Source organism: Corvus kubaryi, unplaced genomic scaffold (genome assembly GCF_017639235.1).
Source record: "Corvus kubaryi isolate FWS band 111438036 unplaced genomic scaffold, C.kubaryi_AGA036_p1.0 split3-37296, whole genome shotgun sequence".
NCBI classification, from domain to species: domain Eukaryota; kingdom Metazoa; phylum Chordata; class Aves; order Passeriformes; family Corvidae; genus Corvus; species Corvus kubaryi.
Window position 1 is genome coordinate 280,176 of NW_024582086.1, and position 15,757 is coordinate 295,932.

Below are 15,757 nucleotides of genomic sequence, written 5' to 3' on the forward strand. Positions count from 1 at the left end.
GTGTGGGAAGGTGTGGGAAGGTGTGGGAAGGGAAGGGAAGGTGTGGGAAGGGAAGGTGTGGGAAGGTGTGGGAAGGTCTGTTTCTGTTCGCAGGAATAAGTCTGCCCACCGATACTTTTTTTCATCATTTCAGAATAAACAGCCTTAGTGGCTATTTGTTGTTTATTGATATTTTTATTTCCAGAGACTACTTCTTTTTTGCCATTACTATTCTTTTGCCTTCTCTTTACCCATGATGCTGGGTCTAAAAAAACAATAATTCTAAAAATTACCTGCTGAGCTGTGCAATATCATCCATTATATTCACTGCAAAAGGTAATTTTTAGTGGTGCTAAAAGTTCCATGGAAACACAGTCCCTGGAAATGGCTTTGACTTTACAGACACACAGAGGATACAAATGCTTCATTCAGAGATGACTTGTTCATCTGACTCATTAATTGGAATTTGCACTAGTTTATTAAATATGCTGATGAAAACAAGGCAAGTGAAGCTGCATAAAGCACTGCTTATCATGGTACTCCACTGCTGTTGTTCTTACATTAATTCAGTGCTAGAACTGACCCTATTAAGCATTCAATTCTTGTGATCCCAGAGCAAAAAAAGAGTATCTCCAGTGCTTTGTTTGCCTGCTTGAAACTTGCAGTTCATCTCATTTGATCTCAGTGTTAGTCCTGCTGTGGTCAGTTGCTCTCGTCTTTCCTAGTGCCTACAGCAAGGAGCTCTGGTCTCCCTTGCCGCTATATTGAGGCTTTACATTCTTTTCCCACCACTTTTTTTTCATGATTAATGAAATTAATGCTGTTTTCCCTCTCACCCTTCTCCTGCAGAGTTCAGCAAGACACCAGCCTTGAACTGTTTCTCCCTTTCCTGACTCTCATGTCCTCTATTCCAGGCTGCAGCCTTGATAATGCCTCTTGTCATGGATAAAGTAGCTCTGAACTTTCTGGTTCATTCTCCAGTGCTTCCGCTGTCCTTGTGCTGTGCTGTGTTTGTGTGCTTACTCCTACAGGTCCGCTTAGGCAATTTAAATCCTGGGAGGAAGTAGAGCAGCTTCTGGACGCCCTCGAGCAGTATCATCCCGGGGAACTTCAATGTTTGCGGGAGACCAGGGCACGTTGCATGGTCCCTTCTCCAATGCGCGGGTTGTAGCAAAGAGTGGTGGGTCCATCAATCACTCCTGTCAGGGGGAACATGGTGTATTATCTGTGAGGGAGCCTGGCAACGTGAAACGTTACAGGCAGCGTTACAGCGGGAAACTGGCTTACCAGGTTGTCAGGGTCTTACTCTCTTTGAGTCAGCTGAACAGCAAGCTATTGCTGAGTTTCGCTGGCGAGTTAACCACGAGGTTGCTCGCATTCGCTTACAGCTTAAATCCGCAGTAGTGCGTAAAGTTTGCAGAGATGGCCTTAAGATACCACGCCAATGGATGGTGCGTACCCATGAGTGGGAATGCATGTGCCATCGCTTTAGTGCTTGCAGCATTGCTGATAACTGCGCACGCTACCAAACACCACATTAACCACATAGACCACTGAAAAAACATGTGGGTTATCTGGGCTAACCAAATAGGCCAAGAATCTTTTTGCTTATCTTTAGCCACACCTTCGGATCCCTTCCGTACCTGCCTTACCGGGGTCCCATTAACAGAGACCAATAGCCTTAAAGGCTACACCTTTAACTATTCAGAGCCAGAAACCGCACTCTTAGCTTTTTGTAATGCGAGCTACACCACCCTCACCAACGACGGTTTCGACATCTGCTTTTCCAGCTTTGACATTTGCAATGCCCTTAAAATAAAGAAAAACCCTCTAGCTGCCCAAGCATGAGTGATCACCTTAGGCTTTAATACATCTATGTTTGAGCCACAAGAGCTAGATCTCTTAGGCTCTCAGCCCAGTCCCTATTGTCTTATGTTTAGAGGCAGTCACTTTGACAGCATCTCCAGCCTCCAACGGCCAAATAAAGACAGCACATGGCTGAGCCCTACCACCTCATGGTACTTTAACATCAGAGTGTACTGCAATGGCTCAGTATGGCCAGTTGATAATCCTCCACAAGAACCCAGGGCGTTACCCTTAGGAACTTTCCTCATTTGTGGAGACAGAGCATGGCCAGGAGTGCCTTCTAAACCAATGGGAGGACCGTGTTATTTTGGGAAACTAACAATGTTTGCCCCTAGCATTCAGCAACTACTACACATCACGCACAAACGATCACGATCACGACGAAGCATTTGTCAGTTAGGCCCTGATTGCAAAGACAATGTAGAGTTATGGAAACCCCCTGCTGTCTTTTTTGCCTCTCTCCTAGCCCCAGGAACCGCATCAGCACACGCCCTCACTCAGCTTAGAAGGTTAGCATGCTGGACAGGCAAGCAAGCAAATGTCACCTCACACCTGATAGGTGAGCTTATTGCAGACGTGGATAGCTTGCGCCACGCATTACTGCAAAATTGTGCAGCCATTGATTTTTTACTGCTAGCACAAGGTCACGGGTGCAAAGATGTAGAAGGAATGTGCTGCTTTAACTTATCAGATCACAGTCAATCCATACACTCCCAGCTCCAATGGCTCACTGAACATACCAAAAAGCTCACAGTTCAAGACAGTCCTTTCGATGGATGGTTCCAAGGGACTTTTGGGGGACTCGGAGTTTGGGCCGTAAGCCTCATAAAGGAAGGCCTCAGATGGGTAGGCATTATACTTTTACTATTGCTTGGAGCACGCATTATGTTTTCTTGCTTAGCTAAATGCATAGAACAGTTAACTCAGGGAGTTTTGATCGCTCAAATTAATAAAAATGGGGGAATTGTGGGAAATTGGTTACGTGAGAAAGGGCACATAGACCCTTTGCAGTTTACTGAGCAAGATCTTGCAGAACACCGCACGCATCTTGTGTAACAATTGAAGTTGCAGAATATTGCATGTATCTTGCTCAACAACTGAACCACCATTGAGTTCTTATTGCTGAGCTATGGGTTTTATTGCAGACTTAGCAAGGATAGTCTTTGGCAGCAAAACAATAGATGCCTGTGGTCAGGAAGGCCTGAGAAAAAGGAGAACTGCTGACCACAGAAGGGGAACTAAGGGAGCGGTTAGAAATCAGCTAAGACGACATGAACCACTTAGAATGCGCCTTTATGAATATGCATGAGCCTATTATTGTTAGTATATAAGAAGCTTTTGTACGATCAATAAATGAATTCCTGCTGATCACTCATATTGAGCGTCTGGGTTTTCCCTCCATCGCGACAGTGCTGCTCTCTATCTCAAACACTGCTGCTGCTGCTGGTCTGCTGTGCTGCTTGCTCTGGATCCAAGAAGTAATTCTTTTATGTTGCATCTTTTTTCCTATTGATTGCCATTTAATTCTTCTGTGTTAATGGAGGTTATTTCCCCCAATTTGTTTCATACGCCTAACTCTTACAGCTTACATGAACTCTTCCTTCTCAGCCCCCCAAACTGCTTATGCCTATTCAACAGCTGAACAGAGCTGGTGTTGATGCTGTGGTTACTCTCCTTCCACTGCAGGCTTTATCCTGATGTCAACGTTCTCCTTTAGTAATTCTCCCATCATAGACACATGGTCACGAGGATTTCAGGAGGCTGAGTTAAATATTTTCTAGAGAAATAACACCAAATCACCAGCAGTCCTTTCTCATCCACAGCCATATGGTCACCATCATTGCTTGTCCTCTCAGCAGCTGCTTCGTCTGCTTCCCTTTTCTGGATCTGCCTGTCAAAAAGGTCCAGTCTGTCTCTATAAAACTGTCTCCCAGTTTTATAGAGGGGCAGACACCCCAGAAGCTGCAGTGAAGCAGGGTCTGACTGGGAATGTGTGATGGAAATTAACTTTGGAAATTAAAACACAAAGGAAAGAAGTTGAAGGATATTATGAGTGATAATTACAGAAAAGTTTCCTAAAAAAGGAAATTCTTGCTAATTTCAGTCAAATGTATAGCTGTCTTTCAGTTTAGAATTATATATCATACCTCTCATAATAGTCATGCTGAGTCAATTTGTCATGGTATTTAGGCATTGCTTTCTAAAAGCATCTGGGTGTCTTCTTCCCAATACAATTAAAATTCTACTAATGTATCATTTAGCATCTTTTGAATTGCCTGGATACCTTGACAACCTGCCCACCAGATATTGAAAATAATGAATAGTTGTTTCTTTTTTATATTATTTTTGGGGATTTGCTATTTTTTTACAGTGGACAGTTTGCTATAAATACAAGTAACACTTTAATTACTCTTTGAGTTACACTGGTTTATTTACTGCCTTGGAAAATGTCTTAGACACCTAGGAGAAGTATTGCATGTTTATTTTCTTTCTTGCAGGTTTTTAATTTTTTTTTTTCAGAATATGAACTTACACTGTAATAAAAACTATCAATATAGTATCAATATAAATATCGACACAGTTTTTTAAGCTTAATATGTTCTTTCAAAACAAATACCTTCTTAAAAATTTCATTTTGGTTTAACTTGCCAGGAACAGAAGAACAATGGATTTTGCAACAGAGACAATATGGTTTATTGCTCTAAAAAGTGAGTTTGTACAGTCAGTTACTGTACCAAATATATGGAAAGGAGCTTATGGCAATTGAACCATTAAATTTCAGGAAGGAATTGTTACTGTTGGTACATATGTTTAATACCTTGATATTGGAATAATAGCATTGATACTATTGCTGAATTTTCCTGTAGTTCACTGACCTAAATTTCCACATGACAAGATATTCAGAAATATAGTAAATTTGTGACAAGTTAGCCCAATCTGTTATGCTGCCTGACAAATGAGGTTTTTTTCTGCATTTGGTATTTACTGTCCAATTATACAAATGAGGAAAGACATAAGTCTAAAGAGAACAAATGAATATATCTGTTTGCTTTGAATAATGGCATAATTCTAACATTTTTGGTTTTACCATGAAATGATTAAGAAATTTTAGTGATAAGTCTGAGCTGTCATGTTACCACAGCTGTCCTGATCAAATATGGTAAATTCCTAACTTTATTATGATGTTGGATTGCAGGCCAGAAAGAAAAATTAAATTTCTAATGAATAGTTAGATTACTTTTTGAGGAGATCCTAACTGAAATATTCACTTTCTTTCTCTTCAATCAATTAAGAAAAAACCAACAGCATTACCTTTTGAGGAGATCCTAAATGAAATATTCACTTTCTTTCTCTTCAACCCAATTAAGAAAAAACCACCAGCATTAACTTCTGATAAGATTGCACCTTCTTTTAACTCATTCCTGTGGTTTTGAGGGAAGAGGATGAGGGAATGGGTATTAATGGGAGAATCACATCTTCACCTGATGGGATTTGATTTTGAGTTCCCTGCAATTGGAGGAAATGTGTTAGTGTTTGGTATTTAATAGGATTTGCACCCTACTTTGAAGTTCTTCTCATAATCAGATTTATACTGTTAAGCTTTTTCTGAACAAAAGACTGAAAAAAAGTGCAACTTGATCTGTCACTAGGGATAACTTCAAGACAGTTGTGTTTAAAAAGCTAAAACAAATTTAAAGTCAAAGCAACATGGATTTTAGGCCAGATGGTTGCTTTCTGGGATTTTAAAGGGCAGAATGACACATCTGCCTAGGCAAATGATGGTCGTTAGGTAGGATTTTTTCACTTATATTTACATGAAATAAACATCCAGAAAATTGCCAGAATATCAATGTTTCAATTTTGTCATACACATGGCAATACATTTGGCAAAATTATCTTAATTTAGTGGTCAAGCCAAATACTCCTTTAAAATTAAATTTAAATTAAATTAAATTTAAATTGTCTGTTGAAGACAAATGTGAAGACATAAAAGGTTAAAAAAACTTATATTTAAGGCTAGTCAATTGCCTTTGCTCTATAAGGACAATTCTAAAAAAGGGCATGGTTGATTTCGTTTATCCCTACCCTATTCAGTTCCAGAAGAGCATTCTGGCATTGAAGAATCATATAATTATTTGAGTTGCAAAAGACATTTAAGATCATTGAACCAAACCTAGCACCACTAAAACATGTCCCTAAGTACCACATTTACGCCTCTTTCAAATACCATCAGGGATGGTGACTCTATCACTTCCCTGGGCAGCCTGTTCCAGTGCTTGACCATCCTTCTGGTGAAGCAATTTTTCCTAATATTCAATTTAAACCTTCCCTTGTGCAACTTGAGGCCATGTCCTCTTGTCCTATCACTTGTTCCTGGGGAGAAAAGACTGACCCTCGCTTCTCTACAACCTCACTTTCAGTCATAAGGTCTCCCCTGAGCCTCCTTTTCTCCAGACTGAACTCCAGCTCCCTCAGCTGCTTCTCATAAGATCTGTGCTCCAGATCCTTCACAGGCTCTGTTTCCCTTCTCTGGCCACACTCCAGCACCTCAATTTCCTTCTTGTAGTGAGGGGCCCAGAACTGGACATAGGACTAAGGTGCAGCCTCACCACTGCCAAGTACAGCGGGACAATCAGTGCCCTGGTCCTGCTGGCCACACTATTGCTGGTACAGGCCAGGATGCCATTGGCCTTCTTGGCCACCTGGGCACACACTGGCTTTTGTTCATCCGCTGTCGACCGGCACCCCCGGTTGTTTTCTGCTGGACCACTGCCCCCGGCCTGCAGATCTGCATGGGCTTTTTATGACCCAAGGGCAGGACCTGGTACTTGGCCATGTTGAATCTCACACAGCTGGCCTCGACCCATGAATCCAGCCTGTCCAGATCCCTCTGAAGAGCCTATGTACCCTCCAGTACATCAGCACTCCCACCCGGCTTGGTGTCATCTGCAAACTTGCTGAGGAGATGCTCAATCCCACTGTCCAGGTTGTTGATAAAGATATTAAACAGGTCTGGCCCCAAAACAGCCCTGGTGAACATTGCAAGGGACTGGCCATCAGCTGCATGTAACTCCATTCACTACATTCTTTGACATACAAAGCTATCCCACCACAAAATTGGAAATTACCCTAATTAAACAAGGACTTAATAAAAAATGTTAGTCTATTCCTTTATGAGGCAGGAGAAGGGCAAATGAAAGAAAGATATATCCTATTCTAATTTTGAAGGTTAATTTGTGAAATCTTTTATATTTGTAATTTCTAAACCGCTGGTGTAACTGAATGATTTTTGTGAACAAGTATCCTCTATATTCTGTTTGGCTTTCTGACGTCTTTCAGTGTAACTCATGTGCTCTTTAACAATGGGCACTGTTGACTGTATCTACTTAAATATAAAGTGAATCTGTTGCAATGAATACATGACTTAATGTATGTTTTATACATGGAAATCCATGTTTTATGCTGACCAAAAGCCCACTGATGCATACTTAGAATGCAAATTAATTTCAGGAATCTAAAATAATACTGTTTTTTAAGATAGTGTTCAATCTTACATGTTGAAGAATTCACTTAAAAAGTAAATTTGAAAACTGTAGAGTACCGAGTGAGAATACAAGAACTAGTTTTATGGATGCTATAAATAATTAACAATTTTCCTCTTTTTTTTCTAACCAGTTTTATTTTCTGAGTCCTACCTGACTTCTAGTTTTAAATGAATTGTAATCTATTCCAAGAGGGCTATTAGTTTATCGAAATCACTCTATAAGTTGAATATAGAATTATAGACTCCCAGGACTGTAGAATAGTTTGGATTGGAAGAGACCTTAAAGATCATCCAGTCCACTGTTCACCAGCATTATTGAAGACTGAGCCAAGAAAATCTCTGAATCACTAGACTTCTGGGTTTTTTTGGTTTGTTTTATTTTCTTTGTAATTTTTTTGTGTGTGTGTTTTTGCTTGCTTGGTTGGTTTCTTTGGGTTTTTTGTTTTCCTTCTTTTTTGAACATCTTTCCTATGAAGACAGGCCTGGAGAAGAAAAGGGTCCAGGGGTACCTCGTAGCACCTTCCAGTACCTAAAGGGGGCCTACAAGACAGCTGAAGAGGGACTTTTGTCAAGGACAGATAGTGATAGGACAAAAGGGAATAGCTTTAAACTGAAAGAGGGTGAGTTTAGATCAGATATCAAGAAGAAATTTTTTACAGTGAGTGTGGTGAGACACTTGGAAAGGTTGCCCAGAGAAGTTGTGGATGCCCCATCCCAGAAAGTGTTCAAGGCCAGGCTGGATGGAGAGCTCTGAGCAACCTGGTCTAGTGGAAGGTGGCAGAGGGCTTGGAACTAGATGATCTTTAAGGTCCCTTCCCACCCAAGCCACCTATGAATATATGATTCTATGAACTTTCATCCCTCTGTGTCAGGTAACGATCGTCAAAAAGCTCCAAACTTTTCTTTAGAACTCCTCTTGGTATTACCATACTGAAAAAACTCTTCCTGTTGTTAGACAAAAGATTGGCCACTTACAACTCTAATTGAGCTTTGGCCTTTTGTGTCTTCTTCCCATGTATATGATCCACAGCTTTGTCATATTCCTGCAAAGCCTGGCCTTGCTTCCAGAGGCCATATAATTTTTTCCTCTGGAGCTCTTCAAGGATTGCCCTGTTCAGCAAAGCTGGCCATCAGGCCTGCTTGCTTCACCTTCTACACAGGGGAATTCCCTGCTCCTGAGCTTCTCAAAGTCATTTCTTGAAAATTAACCAGTCCTTGTGGACTCCTGAACCCTCAGCTTGTTGTCCACTGGGACCCCCAGGATGGGGGCTGTGCACCTGGCTGTGCACCTGGCAGCAAGGCTGCTCCCCAGCTGCACAGGCCCCAGCCTTTACTGGTCTTTGTGGTTCATCCAGTCCAGGTGTTTGTTACTCTGACTTTGGAGGGTTGCCTTCTTTGCCTTTCATTTTCTCTTTCTACCTCTCTTTCTTTCTTGGCTGACTCACTGTTCCCCAAAGATCATGCCCACCACACCACCAGAGCAGTCAGCCTGTGTTGCTTTTGACAATAGACAGCCAGGACAGCTGACCCCAACTGATCCAAGGGATATTCTATACCATGTGGCATCGTGCTCAACATATAAATCCAGGGGAAAAAGAAGGAAGGGGGGACATTAGGCGTTATGGCATTTGGCTTCTAAAGTAACTGTTATGGATAGGGCCCTGCTCTCCTGAAGAGGGATGAACACCTGCCTGCCAAGTGAATGAATTCCTTATCTTGCTTTGCTTGTGTGTGCAGATTTTGCTTTCCCTTTTAAACTGTTTTATCTCAACCCATGAGTTTTCTCACTTTTCCCCTCCAATTCTCTCACCCATCCCAGCTGTGGGGCGTGATCGAGCGGTTGTATGGTGCCTAGTTACCAGCTGAGGTTAAACCACAACACTCCCACCTGTTCTGTCTGGTTACCGATTCCAGCTAACTATCAGATTTGGAGTGAAAATCTGGCAGATGGGTTATTAAAGATTACAAAGATTGTGTTAGGGAGGGGTAAATATGGACATGGATCCTTAAAGAATTTATAGTAGACAGTGTGATGCTACAGAACTCATTTGAATGTGTCTGTAAGGCTTTCTAGTATTTCCCCTCTCAATTTTCCCCATGGAAGAGGAATTCTTAAGTTCTACTCATTCTTTCTCTCTTTAGAAAAAGCAATGAGTGAGTAAAGTTACATTCATACTTCAAGATGAAAATCTCCATCCATTTCCCCTGAAGGTGTATATATTTAAGGTGGATTATGTAGTCATTATCTAGCCTTCTTTACTTCAGCTTTATGAAGAATCTTGGAACACATCTTTGAAATGCTGGACTGACAAGTTTAAAGGTGAAAGTCTTAAAGCTTGCAAAATAATCTGTAAATACTTCATGTGTAACTAAGCTTCTTGTTATATTGTGAGATTAACTCATGTTTTGCATAAATCTTTGAGGGCTCTTAAAGTGCTCTTTGGCCTTACCTCAACAAAGCTATAAGGCACTAGAATTAATTCAAAAGGAACTGAACCTTTATTTAAATACTTTACAGAATAGTGATGTCTTCCAAATCAGTCCAGTCAGTACTTTAAGGTCTCCTTATTCTCATAAAGCCAGAACTGGTCCTTAATGCCCATGGAACTTTACAGACTTACACTTTAGTCATGGGAGAGGCTAACCTTAGAGCATGAATGACACTCAGAGTGCCTTGGAAATGCCTTAGCTTTTTTTTTAATGAAACCACTCTACTGCCACTGGCATGCAGCTTGGGTTGTAGTCCTCTGTATGCATAGTTTGAATATATCAGTAAGTTGTCAACTGCTTCTGAGAAAAGCTTTTTCTAAGAAAATGAAACAATTTTCTAGCACAGACCTCCCAGTATATAATTTCTTGGCTTGCACCGGTTTGGCTGGATTTATTTGTAGCCTGAGCCAGTTTATAGTAGTTTTGAATGAAAGTGCAGTCTCATTCCTGTCACTAAAGAGCTGTATACATCCAGAGACAAAAATTGAACTAAAGACAGTGCCTTGCAGAGAGAAATAGAACTGTTTTCTGCTTCCTTCACAATCTTGCACATGAAATGTGCAACAGTTGCTGAGATGAAGTGTGTCTAATGAGGGTCTGAGGTCCCATCCTGAGGAAATTAACAAATGAAAAGGAAGCTTACTTCAAGAAGCAGTAGGAATATTAGTAATTATATCTCATATAGAATAAATGATATATTTAACTTTTAAAACCTCCGACAGGTTGTGAAGGGGGAAGAAAGTAAACCTTCAACTTTTGTTTCAGGACAGTGAGTTCCATGACAGAAATGAAGAGAGTGTATGTTATGTAAGTAATTCGTGCTCCTTTTCAGCACTAATAGGCTTGCTGCCAGATATTCCAGGCTGCAGTTTGTCATGTCTGATTCCTTAGACTTTTCAAGAAATTGGAGAAATTGCCTTCTGCAGGCTGTCAGTGTCAGGTACCAGCTCACTCACATAGACAAAGCTCAATTAGCTCCTGGAAAAAAACCAGCTTTTAAAATATAGTGACCTGCACTATGAAAGACAGGTAGACAAGTGTTACACAAAACCGAAATGTTAATCTGGATAGGAAAGAATACCATGGTAGCTGTGATAGGCTCTTTATTCTGTGTTTCTTAATTTTTTAGTGCTATTGTGATGTAAGGAATTCTTTTAATGGCCAGAGTTAATTGTTCTGATAGCTGCTGTCTGCTATCCTGTAAGCAACTGCCTCCTGGTTTAAAATAGCAGCACATACATTTGGAAGTATGTCCTGGATCAAACCTAGGACTGGAGCCCATTAGGAAAAACATATATAAGTATTTGTCATGTGGTAGTGTGGCTTTTGAGGCACTTAAAACATGTTCATTGAAAGAGTCATTAACAGTGATCATTTAAGATCTGTGTTTTCACAGTTTATTCATGAACACACAGGAACAGCTAGGACAACAGGATCTCAACCATAAAAGAGACAGTGAAAGTAAACTGAACATTAAAGAGAAATACAGGAATAAGAAAAGTAGTGTGGCAAAGCACTTGAATAAAAAAGAGGAACAGCTTCCATAAAGGTGTCAGGGGACCTTGTTCCCATTGATTTTTAAGACTTTTCAAGGACATGACTTCCGACAGAGTATATAACTGAGTTGCGTTTAAAAATATAGCTCTATGGTCCACAGTTTTGCTACAACAAACAAAAAATCTGCTTTATGAAATTTGGTTTATTTTTACATAATTCATCAATTTTGTCTCCCTCATAAGGAGCTCTGAAAGAGCAACTCTAAAAATCCAGCAAGTGGTTGGCCGGCCAAAGCCCTGGGATTATCTAGGTAATGAACTGAATGATTTGGCTGATTGGAGAAGGCTTATCCATAATTTTGACTCTAGAACATGTTCCAAGATCGGTCGTATTTTGTTCCCCCCACTGGCTGCCTCCTGACTGCAGTTGATTATGTTTTACGTCATCTTTGGTGTGATCTATTCTTGTGTGGCTGTGATATACTGAAAATAACATCAGTTTTTCTTGTTAAAATTTGTGTTAGGAATAAGACAACATGTTATTATGAAATTGTGTGAAAGCATTCCTGTCTTTAATATGTTGATGAAGATAAGCAAAAATAACTAGTGACAAATTATTTTTTCCCCTCTTCAGATTACCTGCCAGTATAATTTCATAGGGCTTTGATACTTGAGGAGTTACATAAAGTTTAATTTGTCAAAGAGAACAGTCACTCCTGCAAGACTAATTCAGGAATTGTGTAAGCTTCTGTCTCAGTTTATTAATGTGATTTAGTTCCATTGGTTTCAAAGAGGTTACATCCCTAAAAATGTTTTCAAAGTGTGTGCTTTATTTTTTTAAATATCAATTTATATTCTTAAATAGTCATATATGATCCATCTTCCCATTTTCTGTAATTATTTTTACTTCTTCCATGACCTGGCACAATTTACTTACAAATTAAATAAAAGAGACTAACAGTTTAAGAGCTTGATCCCACTGATGAGCAGGTCTCAAGCTTGATTTCAGGGGGAGTTATAGGCTTAAGTAGCTTTTAGGGGCTTGCACTTCTGGGACTTGCCCAAGGTACATTGAATAACATTGGAAAACACAAAGTGAGTAATTTCTTAAATTAAATTGAATTTTGTACTTATTGAAACCAATTTGTACCACCTTTCATGTAAGAAATTCAGACTCAGAAAGAAATGCATTCTTAAAAACCTGAAGTAGTAAACGTGCCTGGACATTTAGGAGAAAAACAAGATGGTAAGAGTGAGTCCAATACGTAGAGAAAATATTTATTTGGGACATAGTAAGACTATGAAATCAGTTTTGTGTTTTTATAATACTGAATTCTTGCTTCTGAAAATCTGGTGTGGAATGCAAGAACAAGAATGAAAATGTTTGAATTCCTGTTTGAACTTAGTTGCCTCAAGTACTGCACTAAATCCACTAAAAATATTAATCACAGAATCACAGAACATGACAAGGTGGGACCCATCAGGATCATCGAGTCCAACTCCTGGTCCTGCATAGGACCATCCCCAAGAGTAACACCATGTACCTGACAGTGTTGTCCAAACAGTTCTTGAACTCTGTCAGGCTGATGCTGTGACCACTTCCCTGGGGAGCTGTTCCAGTGCCCAACCACCTTCTGGGTGAAGAACCTTTTCCTGATATCCAGCCTAAACCGCCCCTGACACAGCTTCAGGCCATTCCCTTGGGTCCTGTCACTGTCACCACAGAGGAGAGATCAGTGCCTGCCCCTCCTCTTCCCCTCACAAGGAAGTTGTAACTGCAGTGAGGTCTCCCCTCAGTCTCCTCTTCCCCAGGCTGAACAGACCAAGTGACCTCAGCCACTCCTCACACGGCTTCCCCTCAAGGCCCTTCGCCATCCTCGTGCCCTCCTTTGGACACTCTCTAACAGCTCAATGGCTTTTCTGTGTCGTGGCACCCAGACCTGCCCCCAGCACTCAAGGTGAGGCTGCCCCAGTGCAGAGCAGAGCGGGACAATCCCCTCCCTTGCCCGGCTGGTGATGCTGGGCCTGATGCACCCCAGGACACGGGTGGCTCTCCTGGCTGCCAGGGCAGTGCTGGCTCATGTTCAACTTGCCAGAGACCAGGATCCCTGACCTCCTTTCTATGGTACCCTTTCCAACATCTCACTCCCCAGTTTGTCTGTACATTCAGGGTTGCCCCATCCCAGGTGCAGAATCCAGCACTTTCCCTTGTTGAACATCGTGTGGTTGGTGATTGCCCAGACCCCTAATTTGTTGAGATCTCTCTGAAGGGTCTCCCTGCCTTCAAGGGAGTTGACAGCTCCTCCCAGTTTTGTATCATCTGTGAACTTACTAGTATCTCTTTCAGTCCTGTGTCCAGGTCATTATAAAGAGGTTGAAGAGCAGAGGGCCAAGGATGGAGCACTGTGGAAGTCCCCTAGTGACAGGTCACCAGTCCGGTGTCACCCCATCCACTGTAATCCTTTGTGCCTGACCTGTGAGCCAGCTGCTTACCCAGCACATGATGCATTTATCCATCTGTGTGCTGGACAGTTTGTTCAGAAGGATATTGGGAGAGAAAGTATCGAAAGCTTAACTGAAATGCAAAAAGATTACATCAGCTGGCTTCCCTTGATCAACTAGCTGAGTTACTTTGTCACTAAAGGAAATCAGATGCCATATTTTGGTGGAAAATTGCATATGGATAATCTACTGCCTGTCTTTTGGGAGCTTTCACTTTTTTCTGTCCTGTATTTTACCTGTTAAGATTTTGCCTGCCCATGCAGCACTCAGAGGTATGGTTGTGTGGTCTAACCCGTAAAGCCAATGGCAGCTGGCAGCAAAGTTAAACCTCATTGGTTCTTCTGTCTGTAGAGATGTGATAGGGTTAAATCTTTGAATTATCTTTTTCTTTGCCTTACACAGACCTCTTAACCAAACCTCTTGCTTACTCTCTCCCCTTACTTCTCTTTCTTCTTCAAATTCCATATTGGGGAAAAATGATGGTGGTCAGCCGTACAATCCTGAGGAAGAAGTCCTTGAATGTGGACGTGAAGGTCTTCAGGCAATAATATATGATAAAGTGATTGTAAACAAGCATCAATTACAATTTGAAGATCCACACCTTAGTGATAGGAGTTCCCTTCTTCTAGAAAAAAAATTTGAAGCATCTCTTTTCAAATAAACAATACAGAATACAGTTTTTTGTGTGTCCTGTGCAAATCAGAAAAAATATTGCTTATTTGGGTTAATATTTAGGATTTTACCCAGGAAGACTACATTATCTGTTGCTCCAAAATTGATTTTCCTTAGACATTGTTTACCTGAAAATGTGTAAAATGCCAACATAGTCTTTACTTTCTACTAGTTTTCATAATACTTGTCTTAGCTCAATTTTAGATTTTCAAGAGCTGTGAACTTAAATATCAGTTATTTCATTCTGGTTTTTTACATAAAAAAATTCTTTTAATACCTTTCTAACTCAATATTTCAGACGGATCTTCTGTGCTCAGTTTCTTTCTCAAGTATTAATTATTGCATGTGCTTCTGAATGACAATGCAGTGACCTCTATTTTTTCTTTTCTTTTCATTGTTTGACAGAGTGATGCTAGTCTCCTTAAACTGAGAAGTAGCAGGAAAAAAAATATTAGCCTTTATATTCTGCAGGTTTTTTGGAAGACATTCTTTAGTTTGTTGGCTTCCTATACGAGAGCCCATGAGTGTTTTATAGTTCAAAAATGAGTTACTTACTAATTAATTCATAAAACTCTTTCCACTTATATCTACAAGAGAGATGTTTCCATTGTTCTTTAAAAAACATTTTTATTCAATCTATTCTGAAATGGTTTAACTCTGCTTTTTGTGAGATGAAAAAGGTTGTAATATATTCAACATGTATTCAGATAAATTAAAATATAGCTCAAACTTATATTTTTCCTTCTATTCTAGAATTATGCTTCCATATTTTCTTAAATCCTATGTTGTTTTGCTTGAATCCTTTTAAAATCTAAAAACCTGAAAGTACATTCTTTGATCTCTTATATTTCCATTTAAAAACTTTGCAGCCTTGTGTGAAATCCAGCACTTTGCCATTGACTCAGTAAACGCAGACCTCAAGTATATTTATTAGTCTGACATCTGGTATAGTAATGTGCATCAGAGCACATTTTTTTAGAGAGAAAACATTCAATACAGGCATTAGAGAAGTTTTTTAAAGGTCTGTACTTAGGACTGTGACAGGCTGAGATGCTTATAGATAAAAATAATAAAAATAAATTATGGGGTCAGATTACAGTTTTGTGTAGTTAATAAAATTGTTGTTTTCCTGTGAGGAAATGATGTTATTAGCTTGGGACTTTATTGTTTCAGTCCGATAATGCAAATGAAAATAAATCTATCTAGA

General features: G+C 40.2%; 1 long non-coding RNA gene across 2 annotated transcripts in view; it reads right to left on the minus strand.

Moving 5' to 3' along the window:
* The window catches only part of LOC121658407, an 83,294-nt gene that overhangs the window by 15,512 nt on the left and 52,025 nt on the right, over positions 1-15,757 (minus strand). For both annotated transcript variants that reach the window (XR_006013950.1, XR_006013949.1), the window contains exon 3: positions 273-1,178. This is a non-coding gene — a long non-coding RNA (uncharacterized LOC121658407). The remainder of the gene's footprint in view (positions 1-272; positions 1,179-15,757) is intronic.